The sequence below is a fragment of the Arachis ipaensis genome, chromosome B06, assembly GCF_000816755.2.
Source record: "Arachis ipaensis cultivar K30076 chromosome B06, Araip1.1, whole genome shotgun sequence".
NCBI classification, from domain to species: Eukaryota; Viridiplantae; Streptophyta; class Magnoliopsida; order Fabales; family Fabaceae; genus Arachis; species Arachis ipaensis.
In genome coordinates, this window is record NC_029790.2 from 16,596,330 (window position 1) to 16,605,104 (window position 8,775).

Genomic DNA, 8,775 nt, shown 5'->3' on the forward strand with positions numbered 1-8,775 from the left:
CTCTCTCTCTCTCTCTCTCTCTCTCTCTCTCCCCTACAAACCACCTCTGACAGTTCCTCCACTAGCTTTGGCCACCACCAACAACGTTCAAAGACTACATGGACTCTTTGTGTCATGTCGGTTGCTCTATTGCCGCTATTTTTGTTGCTCCCGCCACTACTGCCGTCACTACTACCACCGCTGTCGCTGCTGTTCCCTGTATCGCCGGAGTTGCCTCCTTCCTCCCTCCAGGTATGTTGTCCTCCTCCTTCTTCTTATTATTTTTTCTAATTTATTTATTAAAAAAACCTCATACAGCTCTACCGATTGACCATTGCCGCCGTGACTTCGCCGCCCATTCTACCACCATGCCAGAAAAGTCCTCTACGTTACCATTGTCTCTAAGTAACTCACTAATTAGTTTTAGGTAGTTAAATCCTAAATCCTAATTTATCTAATTTTAATTTGTTATGTATTATAAAATTTGCAATTAAGATGTTTGTATTAGGGATTTAACTGTTTTTTAGATTTAGTTCATGTATTAGTTTAGATTTAGGGTTTATTAATTCTGTTTTTCAGTGATACCTTTCCCATTGGGTTTGTTCTCATTAGTCCGAATTAGTTGATTCTGTTTCCTATTTCCACCTGGGGCTCTCTCTTGTTTCCTTCTAAGAGACCTTTTGACCATCATCCATGGCCCAAAGTCAAGAGGGTTCTGATTTGGTCTTTGGCTATGCTGATCTTCATCACAATTTGCTTCCTTACTTGCACCGAGAATTTTGCCTCCTTCCTAAACCGCTACATTTCTGTCAAAGGCATCTCTGACCATCGTCACCTGTTGTTCATGGCTACCCACTAGTCCTTCACTGCATTGATGATCCGCCTTGTGGCCATATTTTCCACACGAGAAATAGATAAAGTGCAAACCTTCATACTCCACATTGAGGGTACATCCTAGAACCGAGATTCTGGGGACGATTTTTTTAAATAGATCAATTTCAACACATATGTGAGCAAACCTTTGCCTAGAGTAGATTGAAGTAGCTCGATCAATCTTTAACATGGTACCAATGGTAGAGCCAATCGCCACAAAAAGTGATGATTATAGATCTCGATAGGCAGGCTAGGGATACAAATCCACACCGCAATCTTCTTCATTTGGCCTTTCGAAGAGAGAAAGAAGGGTCTCCAACGTTGGACAATAAGATAATGTCTGGTTATCATCCATGGGCCTCCCATAAAGGCGTGAGCATAGTCTTCTTCATCTGAAAAATAAACAAGAAAATAATCATGATTCATGTCAATAGCATTAATCTTACCTTTCTTAACCCAATCTCTATTAAAGCGTTGTTCCATAAAGCCGAGGTAAACTCTTTTTCCAAGCACTTTAACAATGAGAACCGTTTTCCATGGCTTATACCATTCAACAAAATCTTCCTTCAACATGGGAATCACTGGACATAAATCAAAAGGTTTTTCTTCGATATCATTCACTTTTTAATGCATTGTTGATATGAATATAATTGTATCTAAAAGAACAATGGCGTTAAGTGTGATCTGATAGTAGGGGTGAACGCGGATCGAATCGGATTGGATATGGCCAAAATTTTGATTTGATCCGCACTAAAATCATCGAGTCGGATTGGATCCAATATCAGCACCAGTTTTTTTAATGTTGGATCCTATCCGATCCGATCCACACATTTACGGGTCGGATCGGATCGAATATCGGATATATCCGCAAAACACAAAAAATATTTTTAAAAGATTATTTTTATTAAAAATATATTAATAAAATTCAATTTTTCTATTCTTTTAAATATATTTACTCTTAAAATAATATTAAACATACTTTTCTTAAATAATAAATTAAAATAATATAACATATATGATAATTATTAGTTGAAATAAAATATAAAAAGAATATTTACTTATTTATTTCTTTATTTTTGCGGATACGCGGATATGCGGATCGGATATGTGGATACCAATACAAAATCCGCAATCCGATCCGATTAGTGTGCGGATCTGATCTGATCCGATCCGAAAACCTTGCGGATCGGATCCATATCCGTAATTTTCTGATCGGATTCGGATAAACGTCGCAGATATGCGGATCGGATCCGATCCATGAACACCCCTAGTTATCATAGGCAGTGCTAAATAACCAACACCCTTAATCTCTTTTGCCACTACACTCCATGTTATGGTTTCTGAAAAACCACCACCTTCTCCATTTTTTTTTCTCTTTTTGGCCCTTAATCTCTTCCATTGGAGAAGCCAAAAAAAGAAGAAAATGAAGAAGGTAGTGATTTTTTAGGGACCATAACATGGAGTGTGTTGGCAAAAGAGATTAACGGCGTTGGTTATATAGCACTGCCTATGATAACTGTCAACTTATCAACCTATTTTCTTCAGATAATTTCCATGATGATGGTTGATCATTTGGGAAAGCTTGCTCTCTCTAGCACAGCTATTTCTATCTCTCTTTGTGCTATCTATGGCTTCAAGTTTGGAATGTCATGTGCATTGGAAACTCTAGGTGGCCAAGCCTATGGAGCAAAGCAATATACAAGATTTGGTGTTCAAATCTACACTTGTATTGTAACTTTGAGTCTAGCTTGTGTTCCTATGAAATTCTCTACTCAGTGTGAAAAGACTCGTGCTCCAATCACGATGGAACTATTCCATGGGCTTGGAGAGTTCTTGTGCTATGCCGTTCTATCTGATGGGATGATTTGGTTAGTTTCTTCCTCTAGAATCTGATCTTATTATATACATGCGTGTGCACGCACGCTTATCAACCTTGATTTGTTTCTATTGTATTTGATGATCAATGCAGCCTTGAATGGTGATTATACATGTAATAACTCTAATAGAACTTTATGGTGATATTATACATGTTTAATAAGAAATGTTTAAGCCTGGTAGTCATCACTTTTGTTGTTTATTACATAACCGTCAAATTTGTAAATGATGCCACTAAGGTGTTCTATTTTGATATCTTCCTAAACCCTTTGCTTATCTTTAATGAACTCTATTTTTCAAATCATGGTAACCCTATTTTCAAGTTGTTACTATTTGTTAAGCTTATCTTTAATGAACTCTATTTTTCAAATCATGGTAACCCTATTTTCAAGTTGTTACTATTTGTTAAACTGTCTACTTATTTCAGTTAAATTCAAATAAAAGTTACTGCATGAAATGATTCTTTTATTTTCTTCATTTATCTAGGCACAAAGTTGTTATTGTAGAAGTTAAGGTAATTATTTGCTCTTAGAAGATGGGGTTTAGAAGGAGATATCATGTTTTTGTTAAAATTTTTAGTCCCTCCAAAAATTTCTTTTAAGCTCTGCCATTGGCCAGTATGTTCTTCTAGTATGACTTTCTTGGTGGCCAGCCTACCACTTGTAATTGTAATTGGTGGCCAGCATGTTCTCCAATAAAAGATGTTTTGCTATGATAGATTAAGACAAGAAAAAAGTGTAACTGAATGTTTTTGCTACATTCTTACAAACTCAAACAAATTTAGAGCATTGAATTATTGATACTTAGACATCTCATTGTTTTAATTTGTTTAAAATATTTATATTATATTACAAACCACAATGATACATAAATACATGATTAACTAGAAATAGTAACATATATATAATAATTCAACACCCTGAGAATCTAGTTAACTGGAAAGTGTTGGTCACCCCTAAGAAGTTTGGAGGTCTAGGAATTAGAGACCCTTTTTGTGCTAATATTTCTCTTCTTGGAAAGCTAGTTTGGCAACTTTTTCACCATCCGGACAAGCTATGGGTTCAACTGTTGACGGAGAAATACCATTCTTCTAAAGATGGTTGTTTCAGTCGGTCTCGAGGAAGGGGATCTTATGTTTGGAAGAGTATATGTCGAGCCTGGGATATCCTGAAGGAAGGTTTTATTTGATGCATTGGGAATTTGGAATATAACTTTTGGTTTTTTAAATGGAGAAGAGAGGGGCGACTGTGTCAGGAGATGGATTATGTTCACATTTCTGATTTGGATCTCAGGATCTTGGACCTTTGGTCATCTGGACAGTGGAACCTTGAGAATATCTATTCTCCTCTGAATCAGTCTCTGCAGAGCAACATTAACTCTTACAACCCGGATGTTCAAGCTGGTTCAGAGGTCGGTTGGTGTTGGACTGGTGCGGCTTCAAAGGTTTATGATGCTTGTAGTGGTTATTTATGGCTCAGTAAGAAAATATTTAGTTGGGAGGATAAGGGTAATTGGCTTTGGCTTTGGCGTCAACATGTTCCGAAAAATCACAAACTTTTGGCCTGACTATGTCTTCGGGAGGCTCTTCCTACTGCTGCATTTTGTTTTATGAGGGGCATTTCGTACACGGATAATTGTCCACGATGTTTCTCAGGTCAGGAATCAGTTTTACATTATATTCGGGATTGTCCAAAATCCCAACTAGTTTGTCAAGCTTTAGGGATCTCCCATCAACCAGTAGATTTGATGAGTTGGTTCTTACATAACAGCAAACAGTGCCCCTTTAGGTTCTTTTCTGTTCTCTGGTGGATTTGGCGTTCGAGGAATAACGAGATCTTTCATCCTCACGAGCATTGGACCACAAACAAGGTAATTAGTATGGCTTTGTCCTTGGAAAAGGAGCTCCAAAATATTTTTGAGTTGTAATGACTGTCTATCCCCTCCACCATTAGTGGCTCTTGGATTCTCCCTCAGTGGGTACCTTTAAGATTAATTGTGATGCTAGCTATCCTGACAATGGTGCTCGAGTTGGTTTTGCTAGTGTTAGCAGAGATTGGAAGGGAAGGTGGCAACGAGGCTGTTTGGGAACAATTGAGAGTCGTAGCATTTTGCAAGGAGAGTTGTTTGCTATTTGGAGAGGCTTTCTTTTAGCATGGGACTCGGGACAAAGAGACATTATATGTGAGACAGACTGTATGGAGGCTTTTACTATTGTTAATAATTTACAGGATTGCTCTGGGTTTATTGATCTTTTGGTGTTAAAAATCTGAGATATCATGTCTTGGAAATGGCGTGCTGATCTTCGGTTGATCTTGAGAGATGCAAATACAGTAGCAGACATCATGGCAAAGACTGCAATGAGGACCCTTTCTCCCCAAGTGGAGCTTCATTTGCCTTGGAAGGAGTTTGAGAGTAGTATTCAGAGGGACTGTCTTTCTTAAGCAGTTTTTTTTTCTTTCTTAGTTGTTGTTTATTTTTTTAAGTCACCAAAAAAAAAAATAATTCAACACCCTGCTATTTCATTCCTGATAAAGAATTAAACAGGTCATCATCAACTGGTGGTTGGTAACTACTATATATAGTCTAACATATATATAATAATCACTTTCTATACTAATAAAAAAAAATGTCATCAATATGTGGGGATATATAGTAGACACATGTCATCGTCATGGTTCAAGAAAGTTGACGGACATCATCTTTAGCCAAATTTCTTTTCCAAATTTTTTTTATTAATCAATATAACAATAAATTTAAGTTCCTATACTATTCCAATTTTAAAGATGATTGCGTTACGTTTCTTTTTTTGGTAGAAAGTTACTAGGGCATCCCAAAAAATATTTATCTGATAAATATGGTTTTTATATAACTCTCTAACCCTATTCCATGTGCGCCCTCTAGAGCACCCCACATTACTCTCTTAATCTTTTTTTTTCTTCATTTGTATTATATATGTATCTTAAATTTAATTATTAACATTATTACAATTTAGAAGGGGAGAGTAAAAAAAAATGAATGAATCAACCATGAAGAAGAATAAGTGATCACCGCACTGAGCAACTGTAATGTGTATCGTAAAGATTAAGTATAGAAAAGTTAATTTTTAATTAATTAATTAATTTTAATTAGATATTTTTATTTTAAAATTATTTTTTAAGTTTTATTTTTTGGAAGATTAAGGTTTAACATTTAAATTTAAGATTTAAAATTTAGAGTTTTAAATTTTGTTGATAGTAATAAAAAAAATAGTTGGTTATCTAGTTGAATTTATTATTAAATTATATTATACTAAATTAAAACATTAATTTCTAATGCAATTGCACATTTACTATGAATACAAATGTGCAAAAATAATAGACTTAGATATATGTCAAAAAAGAGAGCAATAATTTAATCTGTATCATCATAAAATCTATTGGGAGAAATTAAAGTCAAATAATGTTGTCATTAACTTATTGCCTTTATCTATAAATTAGATATAAAAGACAATTTACACATAAAAAAATAATCACTAAATTAATTACTATGTATTTACATTGCATATAAATATATGTATTATTTAATTTATTTTTAATATATATTTAATATTTTAACATATATTTTATATTAGTAATTGATTTTTAAATACATATAACATGGTTGGTTATACATGGATATATTTATTTTTCATCGCAAGCACGGCAAAGTTAAGATAATTGACTTATTTAATGTGAACGTCTAGCTTATAATTAATCATTAAATTTTATTTTCAGACAACTTCATCTTAAGCAGGATGATTAAACATTTGACAGATTACATAGTAATAATAGGGACATCTGAAGCAGAAAGGCATCAAGGCTTAGCTTTTTTATGATGTGATCAAACTCAGCACCCCTTTAACAAAAACATTTTTCCGCCACAATTACCATTTATGAAAATAAATCTAAGAACCATCAAAGAAAATATAGTGCCAATTAAGTGTTACTAATAAACACTTTTCTTCCTTTCTTGTCAACTTAATTATAAGAAGATAAATCATACTATCTTTTTATATATTATTATAATTATGTTAGGTATATATAAAATTTAATTATTAAATTAATTATTTGTATAAAATATTTTAAAATATAAAATATAAGTTAAAAATTAACTAAATAATTTATGTATCATATATAAATAAATAATAACTAATTTGATGATTGATTTTTTATAAAGAAATAGTATTTTTATTACACATTCTATTATTATTCTTTGGTTAATTTGTACAATTATAGTTGCTTCGATGTTAAAGCTAAGATATATGAAAAAAGGCGCATTGATAGAATATAATAGTGAGGAATTACATATTTGCATGTATAATAGAATTGGGCATGGAAGGAAGCAAGCAAGCAAGCAATAATTAGGGGCAATATTTTTTACTACAAAGAAATTAAAGTTTGGGCTTCTCGTTCCTTATGTTCTTTTAAAATCTAAAAGGCTCTAGTTCCATCACGCACGTGTCACTTGACTCACTAGGTCCACAATATTTCTTTCCTTCATTATTTGGTTAAGACTCAGGAGTAATGGTTATTACTTATTAGGAGGCGTAATTCATATTCTAATATTTAGAATTTAAATATATAGGTGAGTTTTTAATAAAAAGATAAAAAATGCAATTTTTTTATTTAAAATTAAAAAAGATTAAAAAATGAATTGAGATTCTTAATCATTTTTTTGTTAATGTCTATATCTATGTTTAGGTTTATAAAAACTATGAATATTATGACATATATTTATTATTTATTTTTCTTGATTAATTATCTTAAATTTGAGTTCACCAAGTTAAGAAATAATCAGTTTAGGAATAGATATCTCTTTACAAGTTAATTCGATACTCCAATTTGATTATTTTCCCCTTCTCTTTGTTTTTTTTTAGTTTTGCTATAAATTCGGTTAGATTAAATTATGATGCTAATTTAAATATTGATATTAAATATGCTGACTTTGGATGTGTCTTCAATAATTTGGATGACTCTTAATTAAAAGGATACACAGAATTTTAATACTTTTTGCACAAAAAATACATGTAATTCTAAAAAAATAAAAACAAACAAACACATCATGAGTGTGTTTTATGAGATGACTTAATATTTTTCTTTTCACGTTCTCAATATTTATTGTGTATAAAGTTACGATACAATAACTCATACACAGGGACGGATTCAAGTGTAGTGTTGTGGGGCAAGCGCCCCCACTACAATTTGGAATTCTTTTGAGTAGTATATGATAAAAATATTTATTTACTTCCATTAGATTATTAAATTTGACCCCACAATAATTGTTTACTCAACTTTTGGTACTTAATCGTCAATTTAAAAATTTTATATTAGATATTCGTTAGAATGATCAATTCTCATATTTAAACGAAATTAGTGTTCTGTTTTAAAAATCAACTCAAAAGAATATTATTTATCTTCTTTTCAAATTAGCTTTAATTTTTGCGTAGCAACTATATTAATTGAAAGAACTTTTTTAACTATGAATATCAATAAGAGTCGATTTCTAATTGTGTTGGGAAGTAGATTTTTAAATAATTATTTAGTAATATATATGAAAAGAGAGAAATTTTGATGGTAGTGTTAAGAGAAAAATTACTTAATTTTTTAAAAATATAAAACCTAAAAGAATAGAATTTTAAATTATATATTATTATTTAAATTACTATTTTAGTGTTTTAATTTGTATATTAGATATTTTGAAGACTAATCATATTTTACAATAACAAAATATAATTATAACAATAATCATGTTATATGTACATAAAAAATAATTATCTGTATAAAATATATATTAAAATATAAAATACACATTAAAAATAAGTTAAACAATACATGTATTTATACATAGATATATAGTGGTTAATAGATAATTTAATATTTAATTTTTTATATACACATTAATTTTATTATAAAAATTATTATTATGTTATATAAATTTTGCCCCCACTACCAAAATTTTCTGGATCCGTCACTGCTCATACATATCATTCATTCATAACTTCACAACTATAAAGTATATCATCAAAGTGGT